At 43.9% G+C, this 27,270-nt stretch overlaps 1 long non-coding RNA gene across 1 annotated transcript in view; it reads left to right on the forward strand.

Moving 5' to 3' along the window:
• Positions 1–19,545, forward strand: part of LOC140104781 (uncharacterized) — a 70,328-nt gene extending 50,783 nt beyond the window's left edge. Inside the window, exon 4 of the long non-coding RNA XR_011850409.1 lies at positions 19,115–19,545. This is a non-coding gene — a long non-coding RNA (uncharacterized lncRNA). The remainder of the gene's footprint in view (positions 1–19,114) is intronic.
• Positions 19,546–27,270: the final 7,725 nt, after the last annotated feature.

Below are 27,270 nucleotides of genomic sequence, written 5' to 3' on the forward strand. Positions count from 1 at the left end.
CTACTATAATACTGCCCCTATGTACAAGAATATAACTACTATAATACTTCCCCCTATGTACAGGAATATAACTACTATAATACCGCCCCCTATGTACAGGAATATAACTACTATAATACTGCCCCCTATGTACAAGAATATAACTACTATAATACTGCCCCTATGTACAAGAATATAACTACTATAATACTGCCCCTATGTACAAGAATATAACTACTATAATACTGCCCCCTATGTACAGGAATATAACTACTATAATACTGCCCCCTATGTACAGGAATATAACTACTATAATACTGCCTCCTATGTACAGGAATATAACTACTATAATACTGCCCCTATGTACAAGAATATAACTACTATAATACTGCTCCCTATGTACAGGAATATAACTACTATAATACTGCCCCCTATGTACAAGAATATAACTACTATAATACTGCCCCCTATGTACAGAAATATAACTACTATAACACTGCCCCCTATGTACAAGAATATAACTACTATAATACTGCCCCCTATGTACAGGAATATAACTACTATAATACTGCCCCCTATGTACAAGAATATAACTACTATAATACTTCCCCCTATGTACAGGAATATAACTACTATAATACTGCCTCCTATGTACAGGAATATAACTACTATAATACTTCTATCGCTGAGGTCATATGTTAATGTGGGTTCCTGCTAGACATATAGGGGAAGATTTATCAAGGTGTCTGAAAGTCAGAATATTTCTATTTGCCCATGGCAACCAATCACAGCTCAGCTTTCATTTTACCAGTGCTCATGAATATTTTATTGGGGAGCTATGGGCAACTAGAACTATTCTGACTTTCAGACAGCTTGATAAATCTGCCCCATAGTCATCTCCCTGGTTCCTGTCTGTATGTGAGGTGCCCCCTCCCCGGTTCGGGTTCCTCCGTTCCCTCCTCTTGTTCGGTCCTCGGTGCTGGCGCTTGCTGTATACCGCGTGTTGTCGGATTACACATATATTACAAATATATAAACAACATTTTTTATGGCCGCTCTGGGGCCTCTTTAAACAAATTACAGGCGACATCATCTCTGGAGCTGAGGAACGACTTTCACACAGTTGCAGTGAATTGGAAAATAGCTCTCAGCACAGAATTTCATCTTCCCTCTCGTACAGGCAGGGATGGCGGTATATATATTACCGCTATAACTGAGAGCAGTGCAATGCATTGCAGAGCTCATAGATGGAGACTCTGTGCACCCTCTCAGGTCACTTCCCTGTGGTTCCTTGTATTAGTCCCGGTCCCTGGTGCAGGACATGGTGGCACATCCATAATGATAACATATGGATCACAAGAAGGTCCTGGTGGCTTGTGTCATGGGTGCTCCTGTGACCCATGTCCCGGGTAGCAGGTGCACCCGTACCCCTCCATGCGCCCCGAGACCCCCTCTCTTACGTTTCCACGATCCACCGACGATCTCCTCGCTCTGGCGTGGCTGTCCACGTCACCTAGGGCGCGAGCGTTCTGAAATTTAAATGGCCAGTGGGCCGATAATTGGCGCTGGCCACCTGCCTTTCCTGTCTAAATCCCGGCCCTTTCCTGTGTCCCCTGCCGGATATTTGTGCCTTGTGCCTTAGAAAACCCTAGTCCTTTTTACTACGTTCCTTTGCTGCCTGCCCTGACCTCCTACTTTGTCTTTAACGTTGATCCTGTGCTGCCTGTCTCGACCTCCTGCCTGTCCCCGGGTGCCAAATAGAATCATCGTCCGCAGTAGTCCAGTGGGTCTAATACCCCTGGTGCCTGACAGTAAGATCCGGCCATGGATCCCGCCAAGGTTCCATTACCTGAACTGGCTGACCTTACCACCATAGTGGTCCAGCAGTCCTAGCAGATTGCCGTGCAAGGCCAGCAACTTGGACACCTCACCACCACCCTGCAGCAATTGTTGGCTACTCAGCACCAGCGTCCAGTACCTATGGTACCTCCCGTTACTACGACTGCATTGTCTGATGCCTTCACAGTTCGTCACAGAACGGGCTAAAGTGGCTTTCGTGATCAGCCTTTCCGGGAAAGTGGGCTTGGGCTTCTCCCCTCTGGGACACTAACAATCCGGTCACAGCTACTTTCACCATGTTCCTCGCTGAATTGCAGTCCGTCTTTGAGGGACTTGCCTGGGCGTCTTCTGCTGAGACTGCACTGCTGAACTTGCGTCAAGGGGACTCATCTGTTGGTAACTATGCAGTTCAGTTCCGTACCCTGGCTTCCGAGCTAGCCCGGAATGAATCTGCCTTGGTTGCAATCTTTAAAAAGGGACTTTCAGGACAGGTTAAAGGCAACCTGGCTGCACGTGACCTGCTGTTTACACTGATTGGTCTCATCTCTCTGGCCACTCAGTTTGACATCCGGTTTACTGAGCGCTCTAAGGAGCGGCATTTGGAACGACTGTCTGTCCCGCCTGGCTTCTGTCTTCCAAAGACCACGTCAGTCACCTTCCGTGTCAGCTGCAGAGGAACTGATTCGGGTGCATAGAGCTCGTCTGACTACTCAAGAGCGTACCAGATGAAGAGAGGAAAACCTCTGCCTCTATTATGGCAGCCCGGAGCACGTTCTTGAGACTTGTTCAGTCCGTCCACAGCATCCGGGAAACGCACTCACCTAGGGTTCTAGGGAGAAACGTCCCTAGGTGAGACCAAAGCTTCTCCGCGTTGGAATATTCCCGTTCTACTCAGCTCTGGCACAGGTAACTAGTTCCAGGCTTCTGCCTTCTTGGTTTCCGGCTCTACAAGAAACTTCATAGATGCTGCCCTGATCTCCCAGCACCATCTCCCTGTGGTCCGTCTCGAGAAGCTGCTGGTCTTCTCCTCCGTCAGTGGACAAATCCACATCTTCCAGGTTCATGGTCTCTCTCTACATATTGTATCGGACCAAGGGGTCCAATTTGTTTCCTGGTTCTGGCGTTCCCTGTGCAGCCAACTTCAAGGGAAATTGGACTTTTCCTCTGCATACTATCCGCAGTCTAAAAGCCAAGTGGATAGCAGACTCTGGGCTGCTATCTCCGCCATTTTGTCTCTGCCCATCAGGACGACTGGTCCACTCTGTTGTCATGGGCGGAACCATGAAGACGGGGAGGCCAAGTGTGTGTGTGTGGGTGGGGGGGGGGGTACTGTCACGGGTGCTCCTGAGACCCATGTCCCGGGTCGCTGGCGCACCCATGCCGCTCTCTGCACCCCGGGACCCCCACATCTGTCTCTGTTACTTTTCCACGATTCACCGACAATCTCCTCACCCTCCTCGCATTCTGTAATTAAAAGGGCCTGATAATTGTCGCTGGCCGCATGCCCTTCCTGTTTAAATCCCGGTCATTTCCTCTGTCCCCTGCTGGATCTTTGTGCCTCGTGTCTCAGAAAAAGCTTGTCCCTTTTGCCTAGCGCAGGTTTTGGGAATTCCTGTTGTGACCCCGGTTCCGTCCCTGACTACATTCCTTTGCTGCCTGCCCTGACCTCCTGCTTTGCCTTTGACTATGATCCTGTGCTGCCTGTCCCGGACCACGGTTCTGCCTGACAACTCTGTACCTAACCACAGCACAGTCGTGCCTGTGGAATGACTTGGTGGTACCACGCCGCAGCAAGTCCAACCCTCTTTGCAGCCAGCTCTGGTGAAAACCGGGTGCCACTTAGACTCTGTTCCCAGGTGTCAGCTTGTATCATCGTCCCTGGTGGTCCAGGGGGTTCACTACCCCAGAAGCAACGTGTTTACCCACTGGCTACAAGGGATACCATCAGCAGTGACCATGTAGACTGCAGCCAGTGTTAGAGACCAGCTCAGGGAGGGGTGTGAAGCAGTGCAATGCACAGCAGTGTGAGGGAACACCCTAAATGCATCCATCGAAGGTTCAGTTATTGATTTTTCACAATTCTGTTGCTTCTAACAACATACACAAAGATATTAATTATCATATGTATATGATAATGTACACGGTGGAGTGGGGTCTCATAATGTACACGGTGGAGCGGAATCTTATAATGTACAAGGTGGAGCGGGGTCTTATAATGTACACGGTGGAGTGGGGTCTCATAATGTACACGGTGGAGCGGAATCTTATAATGTACAAGGTGGAGCGGGGTCTTACAATGTACAAGGTGGAGCGGGGTCTTATAATGTACAAGGTGGAGCGGGGTCTTACAATGTACAAGGTGGAGCGGGGTCTTATAATGTACAAGGTAGAGTGGGGTCTTATAATGTACACGGTGGAGCGGGGTCTTATAATGTACAAGGTGGAGCGGGGTCTTATAATGTACAAGGTGGAGCGGAATCTTATAATGTACAAGGCGGAAAGGGGTCTTATAATGTACAAGGTGGAGCGGGGTCTTATAATGTACAAGGTGGAGTGGAATCTTATAATGTACAAGGTGGAGCGGAATCTTATAATGTACAAGGTGGAGCGGGGTCTTATAATGTAAAAGGTGGAGCGGGGTCTTATAATGTACAAGGTGGAGCGGGGTCTTATGATGTACAAGGTGGAGCGGGGTCTTATAATGTAAAAGGTGGAGCGGGGTCTTATAATGTACAAGGTGGAGCGGAATCTTATAATGTACAAGGTGGAGCAGGGTCTTATGATGTACAAGGTGGAGCGGAATCTTATAATGTACAAGGTGGAGCGGGGTCTTATGATGTACAAGGTGGAGCGGAATCTTATAATGTACACGGTAGAGCGGGGCCTTATAATGTACAAGGTGGAGCGGGGTCTTATGATGTACAAGGTGGAGCGGAATCTTATAATGTACAAGGTGGAGCGGGGTCTTATAATGTACACGGTGGAGAATGTTTAGAGTCTTATAATAAACCTTGTATATTATAAGACAATTATAGGGTAACAGCCTCTTGTGTGGCGGAGTATTGTAGATGCCGTTACATTATATTACGTTACATTATACATCTCCCACAATTCCTCGCCTGCCACCGCTGCGCTACTAAATGACCCGTGACATGTTGGTTTTTATATTTGTCGTTCTGTAATTTAGACAGAAGATGTTTGTTAATCGCGTTGGTTCCATTTGTCACAGATAGTTACAGTCAGATGTTTACGGAAAACATCCTGGATAATGGGAGAAGGAATCACATGCATGTTACATACGTGTCTCCCCAAGTCGTGTCTCGTACATACAGACATCACCTACAGGCTGCTCTATACCCAACTCTGCATGGAGTATCAGGTGTCTATAAACTATGGGGGACCCTGTGACTGGGGGGGGGGATTGCTACCCATAGAGCACCCTAACCTATTACAGATAAGAGGGCCATACAGTAGTGGGATATATGATTTTGTTTTTGCAGTGGGCTTTAACCTGTTTTGGCCTCCGCAGGATGCTGATACAGTCCAGAGCTCTGTTGTGAAGCACAATAAGAAGAGCCAAGCCCCGCCCCTGAGGAGCCTTCTTGATATAAGAGGCAGTAAATTAGTGATTTCAAGGAACCTGTAAACATTATAATGATGCCAAAGTCTTAAACTTATGTTTAACTTAAAGGGCATGTTCACTTTCCAATCCTAGCCTAATGCTAGACTCCAAAACATGACACCTCCCTGATTGGCCACTTGATAAAATCTCAGTGCCTGGTGTTTGCTGCTACCTCATCGCCCATCTCTATGCAGGGCCACCACTAGGAGTTTTGAGGCCACTTTTGTGGACAAAGTGAGTTCCTGCACCTGAGACACTTGGGGCCCCCTGAACACAGTCACACCAAACCCCCCTGATGGCGGCCCTATTCCTATGTAACTTGGTCTGTTTGTACCTCAGTCCTATTAAGGTGAGAGTTGCAATACCAAGAACAGCCACTATGCAATGTATGGCAGTATACTTAGTATATGAGCCGTGCATTTCAGTTTCTTTATCTCAGAACAGTCTCATTGAAGCTTCTGGGACCCACTAAACCTCTATGAAGCTTCTTCCTCTGCACCTCTATACCCCTATGCTCCTTATATACTCGGAGGAGGAAAGAAGCTGCTGTGATTATCACTTTCCCAGTAACTCCCATAGGTCATCACTTCTGTACAAACTATTATAGTATTATTATAACTGCGGCGGCTCCTCTTACAACCCCCCTCCCCCTTATCCTGACACTTATATTGTTACATGATGATATATTAAAAATGCTAATATTAATTAAAGGTCAGCGTTGCTGTATGGCAGGTTGCGCACAATCCGGCTCCGGTTCTTCGTGACGGTTTCGGTCTTTGTTCTGGGCTATCTCTGTAGTTAATGAGTTGAAATGCCACATATGCGATAATGGGGTAAACGCGTAGGTGAGAAGCCGAACCCGGGTCCCTCCTCGCTGCAGGTTGAACTCATTTCCTTTCATGTGATAGGCAAGATTTCTATTACAGGCTCCGGTAATATACCAATTTAATGTCGGAAAATGCAAGGCTTTTTATTCCGAGCGGGAAAAAAATTTCTCCCTGCCAGCTTTGACACTGAACTCTATCCAGCGATTTGCATAATAAACTTGGCTTCCGAAATGCGTTGGATGGATTTCCTGCTATATTAAGGAATATTTAGGTGCTAATACAGATCATGCGGCAGAAGGGACCTCTGTGATGTTTAATATGAAGAAAACCCTATTACTAGACAGGTCCACGCTGTAAATGTATAACGTTACAGAGACTAACAGCACAGAAAGAGGAGACGGAAGAGATCTGGCATATAAAATGACTAGACCGAGGCAACCAGCCGCCACCTGACACCACAGCAAATGCCAGGGCACCTCACTGACAAATGAGGGGATTACCACTCAATAAGATAGTTACTAAATGTCATAGGAAAAGTCTAATTGACCAACGTTACTGATAGAAAAATTATTCTTTATTCTTTGAAACGATGGATGTAAAAATGTATGAGAAAAATACAAAGAGAAAATGATTATAGAATATACAGCTCCGCAACATTACAGAAGATGGTCTGTTATATAAAGTTACACATACCTTTATAATACTGCCCCCTATGTACAGGAATATAACTACTATAATACTGCCCCCTATGTACAGGAATATAACTACTATAATACTGCCCCCTATGTACAAGAATATAACTACTATAATACTGCCCCCTATGTACAAGAATATAACTACTATAATACTGCCCCCTATGTACAAGAATATAACTACTATAATACTGCCCCCTATGTACAGGAATATAACTACTATAATACTGCCCCCTATGTACAGGGATATAACTATTATAATACTGCCCCCTATGTACAGGAATATAACTACTATAATACTGCCCCCTATGTACAAGACTATAACTACTATAATACTGCCCCCTATGTACAAGAATATAACTACTATAATACTGACCCCTATGTACAAGAATATAACTACTATAATACTGCCCCCTATGTACAGGAATATAACTACTATAATACTGCCCCCTATGTACAGGAATATAACTACTATAATACTGCCCCTATGTTCAAGAATATAACTACTATAATACTGCCCCTATGTACAGGAATATAACTACTATAATACTGCCCCTATGTACATGAATATAACTACTATAATACTGCCCCCTATGTACAAGAATATAACTACTATAATACTACCCCCTATGTACAAGAATATATAAATACTATAATACTGCCTCCTATGTACAAGAATATAACTACTATAATACTGCCCCTATGTACAAGAATATAACTACTATAATACTGCCCCCTATGTACAAGAATATAACTACTATAATACTGCCCCCTATGTACAAGAATATAACTACTATAATACTGCCCCCTATGTACAGGAATATAACTACTATAATACTGCCCCTATGTACAGGAATATAACTACTATAATACTGCCCCCTATGTACAAGAATATAACTACTATAATACTGCCCCCTATGTACAGGAATATAACTACTATAATACTGCCCCCTATGTACAAGAATATAACTACTATAATACTACCCCCTATGTACAAGAATATAACTACTATAATACTGCCCCCTATGTACAAGAATATAACTACTATAATACTGCCCCCTATGTACAGGAATATAAGTACTATAATACTGCCCCTATGCACAAGAATATAACTACTATAATACTGCCCCCTATGTACAAGAATATAACTACTATAATACTGCCCCCTATGTACAAGAATATAACTACTAGAATACTGCCCCCTATGTACAGGAATATAACTACTATAATACTGCCTCCTATGTACAAGAATATAACTACTCTAATACTGCCCCCTATGTGCAGGAATATAATTACTATAATACTGCCCCCTATGTGCAGGAATATAATTACTATAATACTGCCCCCTATGTACAGGAATATAACTACTATAATACTGCCCCCTATGTACAAGAATATAACTACTATAATACTGCCCCCTATGTACAGGAATATAAGTACTATAATACTGCCCCTATGTACAAGAATATAACTACTATAATACTGCCCCCTATGTACAAGAATATAACTACTATAATACTGCCCCCTATGTACAGGAATATAACTACTAGAATACTGCCCCCTATGTACAGGAATATAACTACTATAATACTGCCTCCTATGTACAAGAATATAACTACTATAATACTGCCCCCTATGTACAGGAATATAACTACTAGAATACTGCCCCCTATGTACAGGAATATAACTACTATAATACCGCCCCCTATGTACAGGAATATAACTACTATAATACTGCCCCCTATGTACAAGACTATAACTACTATAATACTGCCCCCTATGTACAGGAATATAACTACTATAATACTGCCCCCTATGTACAGGAATGTAACTACTATAATACTGCTCCCTATGTACAGGAATATAACTACTATAATACTGCCCCCTATGTACAGGAATATAACTACTATAATACTGCCCCCTATGTACAGGAATATAACTACTATAATACTGCCCCCTATGTACAAGAATATAACTACTATAATACTGTCCCCTATGTACAAGAATATAACTACTATAATACTGCCCCCTATGTACAGGAATATAACTACTATAATACTGCCCCCTATGTACAGGAATATAACTACTATAATACTGCCTCCTATGTACAGGAATATAACTACTATAATACTGCCTCCTATGTACAAGAATATAACTACTATAATACTGCCCCCTATCTACAGGAATATAACTACTATAATACTGCCCCCTATGTACAGGAATATAACTACTATAATACTGCCCCCTATGTACAGGAATATAACTACTATAATACTGCCCCCTATGTACAGGAATATAACTACTATAATACTGCCCCTATGTACAGGAATATAACTACTATAATACTGCCCCCTATGTACAGGAATATAACTACTATAATACTGCCCCCTATGTACAGGAATATAACTACTATAATACTGCCCCCTATGTACAGGAATATAACTACTATAATACTGCCTCCTATGTACAGGAATATAACTACTATAATACTGCCTCCTATGTACAAGAATATAACTACTATAATACTGCCCCCTATCTACAGGAATATAACTACTATAATACTGCCCCCTATGTACAGGAATATAACTACTATAATACTGCCCCCTATGTACAGGAATATAACTACTATAATACTGCCCCCTATGTACAGGAATATAACTACTATAATACTGCCCCTATGTACAGGAATATAACTACTATAATACTGCCCCCTATGTACAGGAATATAACTACTATAATACTGCCCCCTATGTACAGGAATATAACTACTATAATACTGCCCCCTATGTACAGGAATATAACTACTATAATACTGCCCCCTATGTACAAGAATATAACTACTATAATACTGCCCCCATGTACAAGAATATAACTACTATAATACTGCCCCCTATGTACAAGAATATAACTACTATAATACTGCCTCCTATGTACAGGAATATAACTACTATAATACTGCCTCCTATGTACAAGAATATAACTACTATAATACTGCCCCTATGTACAGGAATATAACTACTATAATACTGCCCCCTATGTACAGGAATATAACTACTATAATACTGCCCCCTATGTACAGGAATATAACTACTATAATACTGCCCCCTATGTACAGGAATATAACTACTATAATACTGACCCCTATGTACAGGAATATAACTACTATAATACTGCCCCCTATGTACAGGAATATAACTACTATAATACTGACCCCTATGTACAAGAATATAACTACTATAATACTGCCTCCTATGTACAGGAATATAACTACTATAATACTACCCCCTATGTACAGGAATATAACTACTATAATACTGCCCCCTATGTACAGGAATATAACTACTATAATACTGCCCACTATGTACAAGAATATAACTACTATAATCCTCCCCCCTATGTACAAGAATATAACTACTATAATACTGCCCCCTATGTACAAGAATATAACTACTATAATACTGCCCCCTATGTACAAGAATATAACTACTATAATACTGCCCCCTATGTACAAGAATATAACTACTATAATACTGCCCCCTATGTACAGGAATATAACTACTATAATACTGCCCCCTATGTACAAGAATAAAACTACTATAATACTGCCCCCTATGTACAAGAATATAACTACTATAATACTGCCCCCTATATACAAGAATATAACTACTATAATACTGCCCCTATGTACAGGAATATAACTACTCTGGTATAGCTATGGCCATAGATGCAAATCACTCTATAAAAAACTTTGTAGAACTGTCTAAAAAGCTTCTTTGAGTTTCTCTGGAGAAGTTACTTGATGACAGTATCAGGTATCGGTGTTTATGTCCTCAGTCTTCTCTGCACAGATCCCTTCCCCCGCACATGATATATTCTTATATTCTTGTATATTTATGTAAGTAGACAATTAAAGATACCAAAACAACAACCAAGAAAAGCAAATAAAACCTCACAATATATGAAAATAAAGCAGGGAGATGTCTCCGGGGAGGGGTCCATAAATAACTCCCCTTTATTTTGCACCATTAGCAGGGAGCAGGGATGGATTTATATGCAGGGATTTATTGCACCTTACAATATTATAATCAGTGGCTGCGGCTTCATGGATTAAGTATAAATTATCCGTCTTGTTTCTCCGACAAGTGAAAGTAACATTGAGGATCTAAAAACAAACAAACAATCTGAGCGGATAAGCAGATGGTTAGGGGAGGAATAGGCGAGTACATATGCTAATTCCAGTGTATGACAACAGGAGCGCTGAAATATTTAGTACCGCTCTTATACGCTATATTTAATTCAAAATATGATGAGTTCTTCCACATAATATAGAAAAGATGTCGCATCTCATTACTGCGAAAATTTAAGAGATGCAACATCTAATAGCTGAGAGATTTCACCCTAAAGTGGAATCAGAAAATAGTTACAGGAAAGAACAATGAGTGGTGTAGTATATAGAGGATGTGTCTCCTGTGTGGTGTCGTATATAGAGGATGTGTCTCCTGTGTGGTGTAGTATATAGAGGATGCGTCTCCTGTGTGGTGTAGTATATAGAGGATGTGTCTCCTGTGTGGTGTAGTATATAGAGGATGTGTCTCCTGTGTGGTGTAGTATATAGAGGATGTGTCTCCTGTGTGGTGTAGTATATAGAGGATGTGTCTCCTGTGTGGCGTAGTATATAGAGGATGTGTCTCCTGTGTGGTGTAGTATATAGAGGATGTGTCTCCTGTGTGGTGTAGTATATGGAGGATGTGTCTCCTGTGTGGTGTAGTATATAGAGGATGTGTCTCCTGTGTGGCGTAGTATATAGAGGATGTGTCTCCTGTGTGGTGTAGTATATAGAGGATGTGTCTCCTGTGTGGTGTAGTATATGGAGGATGTGTCTCCTGTGTGGTGTAGTATATAGAGGATGTGTCTCCTGTGTGGTGTAGTATATAGAGGATGTGTCTCCTGTGTGGTGTAGTATATAGAGGATGTGTCTCCTGTGTGGCGTAGTATAGGGGATGTGTCTCCTGTGTGGTGTAGTATATAGAGGATGTGTCTCCTGTGTGGTGTAGTATATAGAGGATGTGTCTCCTGTGTGGTGTAGTATATAGGGGATGTGTCTCCTGTGAGGTGTAGTATATAGAGGATGTGTCTCCTGTGTGGTGTAGTATATAGGGGATGTGTCTCCTGTGTGGTGTAGTATATAGGGGATGTGTCTCCTGTGTGGTGTAGTATATAGAGGATGTGTCTCCTGTGTGGTGTAGTATATAGAGGATGTGTCTCCTGTGTGGTGTAGTATATAGAGGATGTGTCTCCTGTGTGGTGTAGTATATAGAGGACGTGTCTCTTGTGTGGGGTAGTATATAGAGGATGTGTCTCCTGTGTGGTGTAGTATATAGAGGATGTCTCTCCTGTGTGGCGTAGTATATAGAGGATGTGTCTCCTGTGTGGCGTAGTATATAGAGGATGTGTCTCCTGTGTGGCGTAGTATATAGAGGATGTGTCTCCTGTGTGGTGTAGTATATAGAGGATGTGTCTCCTGTGTGGTGTAGTATATAGAGGATGTGTCTCCTGTGTGGTGTCGTATATAGAGGATGTGTCTCCTGTGTGGTGTAGTATATAGAGGATGTGTCTCCTGTGTGGTGTAGTATATAGAGGATGTGTCTCCTGTGTGGTGTCGTATATAGAGGATGTGTCTCCTGTGTGCTTTAGTATATAGAGGATGTGTCTCCTGTGTGGTGTAGTATATAGAGGACGTGTCTCCTGTGTGGTGTAGTATATAGGGGATGTGTCTCCTGTGTGGTGTAGTATATAGAGGATGTGTCTCCTGTGTGGTGTAGTATATAGAGGATGTGTCTCCTGTGTGGTGTAGTATATAGAGGATGTGTCTCCTGTGTGGTGTAGTATATAGAGGACGTGTCTCTTGTGTGGGGTAGTATATAGAGGATGTGTCTCCTGTGTGGTGTAGTATATAGAGGATGTCTCTCCTGTGTGGCGTAGTATATAGAGGATGTGTCTCCTGTGTGGCGTAGTATATAGAGGATGTGTCTCCTGTGTGGCGTAGTATATAGAGGATGTGTCTCCTGTGTGGTGTAGTATATAGAGGATGTGTCTCCTGTGTGGTGTAGTATATAGAGGACGTGTCTCCTGTGTGGTGTAGTATATAGAGGATGTGTCTCCTGTGTGGTGGTGTATATAGAGGATGTGTCTCCTGTGTGGTGTAGTATATAGAGGATGTGTCTCCTGTGTGGTGTAGTATATAGAGGATGTGTCTCCTGTGTGGTGTCGTATATAGAGGATGTGTCTCCTGTGTGGTGTAGTATATAGAGGATGTGTCTCCTGTGTGGTGTAGTATATAGAGGATGTGTCTCCTGTGTGGTGTCGTATATAGAGGATGTGTCTCCTGTGTGCTTTAGTATATAGAGGATGTGTCTCCTGTGTGGTGTAGTATATAGAGGATGTGTCTCCTGTGTTGTGTAGTATATAGAGGATGTGTCTCCTGTCTGGTGTAGTATATAGAGGATGTGTCTCCTGTGTGGCGTAGTATATAGAGGATGTGTCTCCTGTGTGGTGTAGTATATAGAGGATGTGTCTCCTGTGTGGTGTAGTATATAGAGGATGTGTCTCCTGTGTGGTGTAGTATATAGAGGATGTGTCTCCTGTGTGGCGTAGTATATAGAGGATGTATCTCCTGTGTGGTGTAGTATATAGAGGATGTGTCTCCTGTGTGGTGTAGTATATAGAGGATGTGTCTCCTGTGTTGTGTAGTATATAGAGGATGTGTCTCCTGTGTGGTGTAGTATATAGAGGATGTGTCTCCTGTGTGGCGTAGTATATACAGGATGTGTCTCCTGTGTGGTGTAGTATATAGAGGATGTGTCTCCTGTGTGGTGTAGTATATAGAGGATGTGTCTCCTGTGTGGTGTAGTATATAGAGGATGTGTCTCCTGTGTGGTGTAGTATATAGAGGATGTGTCTCCTGTGTGGCGTAGTATATAGAGGATGTGTCTCCTGTGTGGTGTAGTATATAGAGGACGTGTCTCCTGTGTGGTGTAGTATATAGAGGATGTGTCTCCTGTGTTGTGTAGTATATAGAGGATGTGTCTCCTGTGTGGTGTAGTATATAGAGGATGTGTCTCCTGTGTGGTGTAGTATATAGAGGATGTGTCTCCTGTGTGGTGTAGTATATAGAGGACGTGTCTCCTGTGTGGTGTAGTATATAGAGGATGTGTCTCCTGTGTGGCGTAGTATATAGAGGATGTATCTCCTGTGTGGTGTAGTATATAGAGGATGTGTCTCCTGTGTGGTGTAGTATATAGAGGATGTGTCTCCTGTGTGGTGTAGTATATAGAGGATGTGTCTCCTGTTTGGTGTAGTATATAGAGGATGTGTCTCCTGTGTGGCGTAGTATATAGAGTAGGCGTCTCCTGTGTGGCGTAGTATATAGAGGATGTGTCTCCTGTGTGGCGTAGTATATAGAGGATGTGTCTCCTGTGTGGTGTAGTATATAGAGGATGTGTCTCCTGTGTGGTATAGTATATAGAGGATGTGTCTCCTGTGTGGTATAGTATATAGAGGATGTGTCTCCTGTGTGGTGTAGTATATAGAGGATGTGTTGGCTCTCCTGTGTGGTATAGTATATAGAGGATGTGTCTCCTGTGTGGTGTAGTATATAGAGGATGTGTCTCCTGTGTGGTGTAGTATATAGAGGATGTGTCTCCTGTGTGGTATAGTATATAGAGGATGTGTCTCCTGTGTGGTGTAGTATATAGAGGATGTGTTGGCTCTCCTGTGGTTGTCTGCAACCTATTGGGGCTCATTTACTAAGGCTCGTCAGGTTTACAGAATTTTTTGTTTTGCGACGAATTCCGCCGGGATTTAGCATGCACGCCAGCTTTCACGTGACAGAAATCGTGGGGTGGGGGGTCCTTCGGACATCCAGACGGATTAGGAGAAACCGCAGAATTTAAAAAACGAAATGTGTCACAAGATCAAGCACTCACATGCACCGAGAAGAAGCAGGTGAACTCTGGCGGACCTCGGCACAGCAGCGACACCTACTGGATATCGGGCGCATGGACCTTAGTGAATCCCGGCAGACCCGAATCAGCGTCGGAGAACACGCCACGGGATTGCGACAGGACCGGGTAAGTAAATGTGCCCCAATGAGTTCTCCATTTGGATCGTTGGCTTTTCCCATCTAAGATGTTAGTTTTGCTCTCATCATAGTCCCCAATATTGAAACCTTGGACATTGGGGCAATTATTTGGCAGCTGCTGCTTTGTATACCCTTGCGGCAACAACTTGGCCCAGATCTTATATTCCGGCTGCACCAGTTTTCTGTCTGGAACGAACATCTTTGGGTCTTGTCCATGTATTTATAAAGTATTTGCATCACTTTTGTGTCGCGGCTGCTCTGTGTCCGACAGGGCAGGAGAAAATGTGCCCCTAAAGGGGCTGTTACTGCTTAGTTGTACACATTTAAAGGGGTTGTCCACTTTAGCAATTTTTTTTTGTAATGTGTGTGTAATTGTGGGGGCGCCAGACTTTAGGTAATTTACCATTATACATGTATAAGTTCTGCATTGCCATCTTGATATGTAAAGTGAGGCCTCCCGTCTTTTACCCCATCATCCAGACATTCCTGCCAATAAAATGGTGGCATCCGGAGGGTCATGTGATCTCCAACTGCCAATGAACAATCGCCAGTGAGAGATCATAGTTTTCGGAGGTAATTTTTGTAATGTCTTCTAAGTTAGTGCTGATTATAGACGCGCACACATGGCGGTGAGTAATTGGATCCATTATGCTGTTATTCGGGCGGCTGGGTCGTCACCCCCCCCCTTCCTCCTCCTTCGCTCAACGTTATTATTATAACCTAATAAATTGTTATCAGGAAGAGAATAGAAGTGCGAGGACGGCAGGAAGATGGCGCTGACACCGGGAATGTTTCCATTGTTCCGGACGAGACTCGTTAAGAATATTTTGGGTTTTTTTTGTCTGTACATTTTTTAATGATTTTTCATCGAAATGATGTGAAATGCGTTTTCCGTAATTGTATTAATTGTAATCCGCCGGTGACTCGCGCCGGAGACGGATCTTTTCGCTGAAGAGCATTCATTAAAGCAAATTTAACAAGAGCAAACCTCATTTTCAATAAACGAAGTCATGGATCATATTACGATGGTCGGATTACTTTGTTCTATAAATAACGGCAAATCTTCTTCTCCGACTGGGAAGAAAAAAGAGAGAACTACTACATTTTCTTTCAGAATTACATTTTTTTTTCAATTAACAGTTTTGTGTCAATCTGAAATATTATTCACAAAAGTAACTAAAAGTATACAAGTGTTGTCGGTGGGGGAGGGGCTGCTGGGCATCTCATCTATTTGGCTCATGCCCACAAAGTGTGAGCCTAGAAGGGTCTGATCTGAGGAACGGTCAATGGTTTGTATAGAAAGGGTCACGACTGGGTTTGTATAATGAACTGGTCTAGGGGCTCATTATGTAGAGGGTTTATACTGAGAGAGATCTGATCTGGGGTCTGATTACGCAGCGTGCACAGAAGTTGCCAAATCAGTCCCTGTCCCCAATGGGGCTCACAATCTAATCACCTTACCAGTATGTTTTGGAGTGTGGGAGGAATCCGGAGGACCTGGAGGAAACCCACGCAAACATGGAGAGAACATACAAACTCTATGCAGATCTTGACCTGGATGGGACTCGAACCCAGGACTCCAGCGCTGCAAGGGGCTAAGGGGCTTAATAATAAGGGAGATCTGGTCTTGGGTCGTAAACTGGAAACATATGGTCTGGGGTCTGTATACGGGGTGATTAATCTTAAAGGATATCTGGTCTGAGGACTATTTACAGGAGGTTTTATCTGGGAGGTCTCTAAGTTCTGGTGGAGTGTAAAGTAAGTTTTATAATAAGGGAAGTGTGATCTGTAAACTTGAGACATGGTGCGGGGTCTTTATTATGGGGGATGTGATCTGAGGTCTGTACTGAGGGGGTTATAATTGGGGATATCCGGTCTGAGGTCTGTATACATGGGCGCTGGTCTAGGTGATCTATAAGTTCTGGTCTAGTGGTCTGTGTAAAGTAAAGTTTATAATAAGTGAGATCTGCTCTGTGATCTGTAAACTTGAAATATGGTCTGGGGTCTTTATTATGGGGGGTGTGGTCTTGCAGTGCCTGGGTTAGGGGTTGACCCCAACTTTATGCGTCACCACGTGAAGCTGCTCTCTGGAAGGGATGGTGAGGCGTGGTGAACCCCAATGAGAAATGAGTCCAGAGTGTCGGGGTCTGCAGGAAACAGTTACCTTCTTTACTGAAGCACTTCAAAGGGCGACTTCTTCAATCTCCTTCCTGGCAGAAGAGGGGTTAAAGCTGAGGAATGGTCTAGGCTAGCTGTTCCTCTCTTTCTCAGGTGGCTGGTACCCTGGTCACGGGCTAGGAGCCAAGGGTCTGTGCTCAGCTTCTTCTTCTGATTGCTCAGGCAGCCTGGTGGTCTTCTCCTCCAAGTTCTGTTCTCCAAAAATCAAGACATGTTCCCTAACTGCACACACAAAGGATTATTCTACCAGGGGTAGAGTGGCTAAATTTTGTCCAAACATAAATGACAAAGCATTTACCCATAAACTAACATTGAGTCCCCATAATATTCTAGGGTAGAGTTACTACAGTGTAACTTTCCAGACAGCACCTGATTCGACGGATTCGGACTGAGCGCGAGATTTAAGATTCAAATTGTGTCGCAAGACAATGCACTTACATGCACCAGGAAGAAGAAGGTGAACTCCAGGGATCTGAGCGGGGAAGCGACACATGCAGGATATCGGGCGCAGGATCTTAGTGACTCCCCGCACAGCACATTATACACGGACAATGCACTTACATGCACCAGGAAGAAGAAGGTGAACTCCGGGGACCTGAGCGGGGAAGTGACACATGCAGGATATCGGGGGCAGGATCTTAGTGACTCCCCGCACAGCGCATTATACACGGACAATGCACTTACATGCACCAGGAAGAAGAAGGTGAACTCCAGGGACCTGAGTGGGGAAGAGACACATGCAGGATATCGGGCGCAGGATCTTAGTGACTCCCCGCACAGCGCATTATACACGGACAATGCACTTACATGCACCAGGAAGAAGAAGGTGAACTCCAGGGACCTGAGCGGGGAAGTGACACATGCAGGATATCGGGTGCACGATCTTAGTGACTCCCCGCACAGCGCATTATACACGGACAATGCACTTACATGCACCAGGAAGAAGAAGGTGAACTCCGGGGACATGAGCGGGGAAGCGACACATGCAGGATATCGGGTGCAGGATCTTAGTGACTCCCCGCACAGCGCATTATACACGGACAATGCACTTACATGCACCAGGAAGAAGAAGGTGAACTCCGGGGACATGAGTGGGGAAGCGACACATGCAGGATATCAGGCGCAGGATCTTAGTGAATCACGGCACAGCACATTATACACGGACAATGCACTTACATGCACCAGGAAGAAGAAGGTGAACTCCGGGGACATGAGTGGGGAAGCGACACATGCAGGATATCGGGCACACGATCTTAGTGAATCACGGCACAGCGCATTATACACGGACAATGCACTTTTGCATTGCAGGTTTATAGGAAGGAGTAAAGCGGAGTCTGGTCTGGGATCTTTATCTAGTGACTCCGAGATCTCTATTTATTAATATGGACTGTATTAAAGGATCTGGGTTCGGGGGCCCAAACTTTTTGCTTTCCCTTCTTCTGCACAATTCATCTGAGTCCCTTTTTCAAAAATTTTAAACAGTTCATTGACCTTTCTCCCACCCGAGGGTCGGTTTGGCTGGATAGTTGTGGACGGGCCACACGGCAGCACAAGTTCTGTATCCTATAGTGAGCGCAGTGCGGACAGCGGGGCGGTGCACAGCGGATCCGTCAGTCTTCATGATGAAGGCGCATCTGTCTGGCATCTCAATGCTCGAGCCGTCCTGGGGAAAAATAAAATATCTCTTCCCTCCAACAGCTTCTCTTTCCGCGGCTTCACATAAAATATATTCTTTGTCAGAGATTGGCGCCGCTTCTCATCTCTGCAGATGGTTTGTTAGGAGGAGGCCTAGGAAAAAATACACTTGTTTTTTATGTCATTTTTGCTTTTTTTTTAGTGTGTGCTTCCCTTTGCCAGGAGGTGACAGCTCCGATTGACTGCTGGATGAGATGCCTGGATGGGCAGAGACAATCTAGTGCAGCCCCTTCCCCGGGGTACAGCTCCTGATGGAATTAACAGCAGGTGGTAAAGAACTGCATACAGATAACCCATTTTTTTGACAGAGAGAGATTTAGAGAAAAATCCACTCAGTTACATAAACCGGTGCAGGAATTCATGGCACGAGCAGAAAATTAAAGCTTTGTGATCAAAAGTTGTATATTTTACTTGTTTTATTTAGTAATGTGTTAAAGGTAAAATTTTAAAAGATAATTTATAATAACTTTTATTAAAAAATATTAACACAATGATGACTACTATGAATAGAGGTCGCATAACCACCTATGCGAGTGTCTATGACGCTTGTACAGGCAGTTTTACTCCCCAAAACTCTCAGGCAAATAGATTGCTCATAACAGCGATCCTTTGGGATGTTACCTTAAGATCACTGTTATATAACAGCAACATCAATAAAAAAAAAAGTTAAAAAATTAAAGCATTAACCCCCCCCCCCTCTCCACACAAAAAATAGATAAATAATATTTATTTTTTTTAAAAAAGCTGCAAGTTTATCCAACACAGCAACCATCTGGGGTCAGCAGCATCAGCCACAGTCTTATCTGGGGGGTCGGTGGTGTCAGTCATAGTCAGGTCTGGGAGGTCAATGGTGTCAGACATAATGTGGTCTGGTCCAGGGAGCTTGGTGGCATCAGCCATAGTCTGGTCTGGACTGGGGAGAGGCGGTGGCGTCAGACATAGTCTGGTCTGGACTGGGGAGGGGGGGGCGGTGGCGTCAGACATAGTCTGGTCTGGGGACCAAATAAGTCTGGCACAGAGGTCCAGCTGACTGAAATAGAACTGTGATGCTGCACAAGAGACAGGTATGTAGATGTGACATCACAAGAGACAGGTATGTAGATGTGACATCACAAGAGACAGGTATGCAGATGTGACATCACAAGAGACAGGTATGCAGATGTGACATCACAAGAGACAGGTATGTAGATGTGACATCACAAGAGACAGGTATGCAGATGTGACATCACAAGAGACAGGTATGCAGATGTGACATCACAAGAGACAGGTATGTAGATGTGACATCGCAAGAGACAGGTATGTAGATGTGACATCACAAGAGACAGGTATGTAGATGTGACATCACAAGAGACAGGTATGTAGATGTGACATCACAAGAGACAGGTATGTAGATGTGACATCACAAGAGACAGGTATGCAGATGTGACATCACAAGAGACAGGTATGTAGATGTGACATCACAAGAGACGGGTATGTAGATGTGACATCACAAGAGACAGGTATGTAGATGTGACCTCAGAAGAGACAGGTATGTAGATGTGACATCACAAGAGACAGGTATGTAGATGTGACATCACAAGAGACAGGTGTGTAGATGTGACATCACAAGAGACAGGTATATAGATGTGACATCACAAGAGACAGGTATGTAGTTGTGACATCACAAGAGACAGGTATGTAGTTGTGACATCACAAGAGACAGGTATGTAGATGTGACATCACAAGAGACAGGTATGCAGATGTGACATCACAAGAGACAGGTATGTAGATGTGACATCACAAGAGACAGGTATGTAGATGTGACATCACAAGAGACAGGTATGTAGTTGTGACATCACAAGAGACAGGTATGTAGATGTGACATCACAAGAGACAGGTATGTAGATGTGACATCACAAGTTGGTCACTACTAGATGAGCTGTTCTGATGTCACACGTGAATCAGGTGCACTATGGTGACATAACGCATCTGTTTCTGTGACAGCAGCTTTTATGATGTCACAAGTATCAGCTACAGGGCAGTGACATCACAGGTCTGTTTAGTCTTCAGTGACATGATGACATCACAAGTGCCTTCCAGCCAGGTGAGCTGCTATGACATCACCAGTCATCTTATTTTTGCCTGATCTTGGCTTGTTGTGCCTCCCCCTTCTCTTGTTTCTTGGGATTATACCGACCAATCAGGCCTCACATTACTAATTGTCCCATTCGTGTGAGAGGTTCTTAAATAAAATTATCAAGTGCAACCGATTAATCTGATCAAGGCCCTGAGGAGGAGAAGGCCCCGGGCTCCTGAGATCTGCGGCTGCGGGTATTACTGACAGCCTTTCTGTGGGTTAGTGGTGTAGGCCCGAGGCCTGGTCCCTTCCCGCCGGTCTATAGGCCTGTGATCTCTTCTCCACCCCCTACCTGCTCCACCAAGGCCTGAGGAGATTTCACCAACATTTTTTTCTCTGAGACTTCAAACGCTGCAGATGACAAGTTGTGTGAACGTTCCAGCTCCTTCAGCCGACGCTCATTACACGGAGAGGAACGTGAGTGACAGCGACGAATTGTGTGCAGAGAAATCACATCTCCTCCATTCACCAAAGCTACAGAAATCCAGGACTACAACCAAATACAAGACTGAATCCAAGATGGAGACGTTATACATCATACATATAGTGACACTGAGCACCCTGGTATAACCTGGGGATCCCTGTATATAGTGATATATGTACAGCCGGTATAACCTGGGTGTATCCTGTATATACTGATATATGTACAGCTGGTATAACCTGGGGATCTCCTGTATATAATGATATATGTACAGCTGATATAACCTGGGGATCTCCTGTATATAATGATATATGTACAGCTGGTATAACCTGGGGATCTCCTGTATATAATGATATATGTACAGCCTGTATAACCTGGGTATCTCCTGTATATAGTGATATATGTACAGCCGGTATAACCTGGGGATCTCCTGTATATAATGATATATGTACAGCCGGTTTAACCTGGGGATCTCCTGTATATAATGATATATGTACAGCTGTTATAACCTGGGGATCTCCTGTATATAATGATATATGTACAGCCGGTATAACCTGGGGATCTCCTGTATATAGTGATATATGTACAGCCGGTATAACCTGGGGATCTCCTGTATATAATGATATATGTACAGCCGGTATAACCTGGGGATCTCCTGTATATAATGATATATGTACAGCCGGTATAACCTGGGGATCTCCTGTATATAATGATATATGTACAGCCGGTATAACCTGGGGATCTCCTGTATATAATGATATATGTACAGCCGGTATAACCTGGGGATCTCCCGTATATAGTGATATATGTACAGCCGGTATAACCTGGGGATCTCCTGTATATAGTGATATATATACAGCCGGTATAACCTGGGGATCTCCTGTATATAATGATATATGTACAGCCGGTATAACCTGGGGATCTCCTGTATATAATGATATATGTACAGCTGGTATAACCTGGGGATCTCCTGTATATAGTGATATATGTACAGCCGGTATAACCTGGAGATATCCTGTATATACTGATATATGTACAGCCGGTATAACCTGGGGAGCTCCTGTATATAATGATATATGTACAGCTGGTATAACCTGGGGATCTCCTGTATATAATGATATATGTACAGCCGGTATAACCTGGGGATCTCCTGTATATAATGGTATATGTACAGCCGGTATAACCTGGGGAGCTCCTGTATATAATGATATATGTACAGCCGGTATAACCTGGGGATCTCCTGTATATAATGATATATGTACAGCCGGTATAGCCTGGGGATCTCCTGTATATAATGATATATGTACAGCCGGTATAACCCGGGTATATCCTGTATATAATGATATATGTACAGCCGGTATAACCTGGGGATCTCCTGTATATAATGATATATGTACAGCCGGTATAACCCGGGGATCTCCTGTATATAATGATATATGTACAGCCGGTATAACCCGGGGATCTCCTGTATATAATGATATATGTACAGCCGGTATAACCTGGGGATCTCCTGTATATAATGATATATGTACAGCCGGTATAACCCGGGTATATCCTGTATATACTGATATATGTACAGCCGGTATAACCTGGGGAGCTCCTGTATATAATGATATATGTACAGCCGGTATAACCCGGGGATCTCCTGTATATAATGATATATGTACAGCCGGTATAACCCAGGTATATCCTGTATATACTGATATATGTACAGCCGCTATAACCTGGGGAGCTCCTGTATATAATGATATATGTACAGCCGGTATAACCCGGGGATCTCCTGTATATAATGATATATGTACAGCCGGTATAACCTGGGGATCTCCTGTATATAATGATATATGTACAGCCGGTATAACCTGGGGATCTCCTGTATATAATGATATATGTACAGCCGGTATAACCTGGGGATCTCCTGTATATAATGATATATGTACAGCCGGTATAACCTGGGGATCTCCTGTATATAATGATATATGTACAGCTGGTATAACCTGGGGATCTCCTGTATATACTGATATATGTACAGCCGGTATAACCTGGGGATCTCCTGTATATACTGATATATGTACAGCTGGTATAACCTGGGGGTCTCCTGTATATAATGATATATGTACAGCTGGTATAACCTGGGGATCTCCTGTATATAATGATATATGTGCAGCCGGTATAACCTGGGGGTCTCCTGTATATAATGATACATGTACAGCTGGTATAACCTGGGGATCTCCTGTATATAATGATATATGTACAGCCGGTATAACCTGGGGATCTCCTGTATATAATGATATATGTACAGCTGGTATAACCTGGGGATCTCCTGTATATAGTGATATATGTACAGCCGGTATAACCCGGGGATCTCCTGTATATAATGATATATGTACAGCCGGTATAACCTGGGGATCTCCTGTATATAATGATATATGTACAGCTGGTATAACCTGGGGATCTCCTGTATATAGTGATATATGTACAGCCGGTATAACCCGGGGATCTCCTGTATATAATGATATATGTACAGCCGGTATAACCTGGGGATCTCCTGTATATAATGATATATGTACAGCCGGTATAACCTGGGGATCTCCTGTATATAATGATATATGTACAGCCGGTATAACCTGGTGATCTCCTGTATATAATGATATATGTACAGCCGGTATAACCTGGGGATCTCCTGTATATAATGATATATGTACAGCCGGTATAACCTGGGGATCTCCTGTGTATAATGATATATGTACAGCTGGTATAACCTGGGGATCTCCTGTATATAATGATATATGTACAGCCGGTATAACCTGGGGATCTCCTGTATATAATGATATATGTACTGCCGGTATAACCTGGTGATCTCCTGTATATAATGATATATGTACAGCTGGTATAACCTGGGGATCTCCTGTATATAATGATATATGTACAGCCGGTATAACCTGGGGATCTCCTGTATATAATGATATATGTACTGCCGGTATAACCTGGTGATCTCCTGTATATAATGATATATGTACAGCCGGTATAACCCGGGGATCTCCTGTATATAATGATATATGTACAGCTGGTATAACCTGGGGATCTCCTGTATATAATGATATATGTACAGCCGGTATAACCTGGGGATCTCCTGTATATAATGATATATGTACTGCCGGTATAACCTGGTGATCTCCTGTATATAATGATATATGTACAGCCGGTATAACCCGGGGATCTCCTGTATATAATGATATATGTACAGCTGGTATAACCTGGGGATCTCCTGTATATAATGATATATGTACAGCCGGTATAACCTGGGGATCTCCTGTATATAATGATATATGTACAGCTGGTATAACCTGGGGATCTCCTGTATATAATGATATATGTACAGCCGGTATAACCTGGGGATCTCCTGTATATAGTGATATATGTACAGCCGGTATAACCTGGGGATCTCCTGTATATAATGATATATGTACAGCTGGTATAACCTGGGGATCCCCCGTATATAATGATATATGTACAGCTGGTATAACCTGGGGATCTCCTGTATATAATGATATATGTACTGCCGGTATAACCTGGGGATCTCCTGTATATAATGATATATGTACAGCCGGTATAACCTGGGGATCTCCTGTATATAGTGATATATGTACAGCCGGTATAACCTGGGGATCTCCTGTATATAATGATATATGTACAGCCGGTATAACCTGGGGATCTCCTGTATATAGTGATATATGTACAGCCGGTATAACCTGGGGATCTCCTGTATATAATGATATATGTACTGCCGGTATAACCTGGGGATCTCCTGTATATAATGATATATGTACTGCCGGTATAACCTGGTGATCTCCTGTATCATGGAGTAGCTCTGTAGAGACATCTGCTGCAACGTTTGTGATCAGTGCGGTGGTCGGTGGATGAAGCCTCATGAGAAGTTAATAGGAAGTTGTCAAGAATCGCTTGTGTTGGGTCTACATCTTCAAATTTAAAGGGCTAGTGAACCAAGTGTTAAAGTGTCTCCAGCCAATATCGATTCCATCTATCCGCTGTAAGAACCTCCTATCCCACAGGAAAGTGCCTGAGCACTAATGTTCCTCGCTTCGTGCAGAACATTGATTTATTCAGTTATATGTGTTTTGACCCTGACTTGTATTTCGACTCTGCTTTACGATTCTGTACTCTGTTTCTGGTGATGAACTCTGTCTGTATCTCTGAACTACATCTACTTTAGATTCTGTCTGCTCTCTGCCGGCCCTGACCTTGGGCTTGTACCTTAGTTTCTGCCTGATTTCTATTGCCTCGACCCTGATCTGTGTCTGACTACTCTGTGGCTGAGCCAGTACCAGTATCCTCTGACCCACTTGGGACAGTTTCACCTGATCGCTGTAATGGGGTCATTTTAGTAGGGGAACTTGAGTAACGTCTTGGGATTACAGCGGTTCGGTGGTCCACATCCTGATGCTTGTGACCCGCAGACGTGGCGGATACGTGGCACCTTCCAGCTTTTGGTTCAGCGTCTCGGCATTCCGCCCGTGAGCTCTGTCTGGCCTTTGGCTTCTTCCTGTAAACCCCTGTTTGGATATAATATAAGAACAGCTTGTCGTGTCTGATAGCAGATGTCAGTCTATTCTGATGTTGTATATTCTCTCCCGGTTCTTCTCGCTTCGAGCAATATGGCAGCCGCTCTTCCTGGCATCCGCTCGCAATGAAATGATAATTGGACGCACTTGGCAATATTTAACCCCTTTCCTTCCCTTGGAATTTTTCAAAAACGCAACTAGCGTCCTCTAAAAAATTGACACCCAAAAACGTGAATGAGGAGCAGGAGAGAGGAATGAGTGGCGGGAGAAGGGAATAAGGAGCGGTAGAGGGCAATGAGGGTCGGAAGAGAGGAATGAGGGGCGGGAGACGGGAATGAGGAGCAGGAGAGAGGAATGAGGGGCGGGGAAAGGGAATGAGGAGCAGGAGAAAGGAATGAGGGGCGGGGAAAGGGAATGAGGAATGGGAGAGGGGAATGAGGGGCGGGAGAAGGGAATGAGGAGCGGGAGAGGGGAATTAGGGGCGGGAGAGGGGAATGAGGGGCGGGAGATGGGAATGAGGAGCAGGAGAGAGGAATGAGGGGCGGGGAAAGGGAATGAGGAATGGGAGAGGGGAATTAGGGGCGGGAGAAGGGAATGAGGAGCGGGAGAGGGGAATTAGGGGCGGGAGAGGGGAATGAGGGGCGGGAGATGGGAATGAGGAGCAGGAGAGAGGAATGAGGGGCGGGAGAAGGGAATGAGGAGCGGGAGAGGGGAATTAGGGGCGGGAGAGAGGAATGAGAGGCGGGAGAAGGGAATGAGGAGCGGGAGAGTGAAATGAGGGGCCGAAGAGGGGAATGAGGGGCAGGAGACGGAAATGAGGGACGGGAGACGGGAATGAGGGATGGGAGACAGGAATGAGGGGCGGGAGACGGGAATGAGGGGTGGGAGAGGGGAATGAGAGGCCGGAGACGTGAATGAGGAGCAAGAGAGAGGAATGAGGGGCGGGAGAAGGAAATGAGGAGCGGGAGAGGGGAATTATGGGCGGGAGACGGGAATGAGGAGCAGGAGAGAGGAATGAGGGGTGGGAGAAGGGAATGAGGAGCGGGAGGGGAATGAGAGGCAGGAGACGTGAATGAGGAGCAAGAGAGAGGAATGAGGGGCGGAAGAAGGGAAGGAGGAGCGGGAGAGGGGAATTAGGGGCGGGAGACAGGAATGAGGAGCGGGAGAGGGGAATGAGGGGC

The sequence above is a fragment of the Engystomops pustulosus genome, chromosome 10, assembly GCF_040894005.1.
Source record: "Engystomops pustulosus chromosome 10, aEngPut4.maternal, whole genome shotgun sequence".
NCBI classification, from domain to species: Eukaryota; Metazoa; Chordata; class Amphibia; order Anura; family Leptodactylidae; genus Engystomops; species Engystomops pustulosus.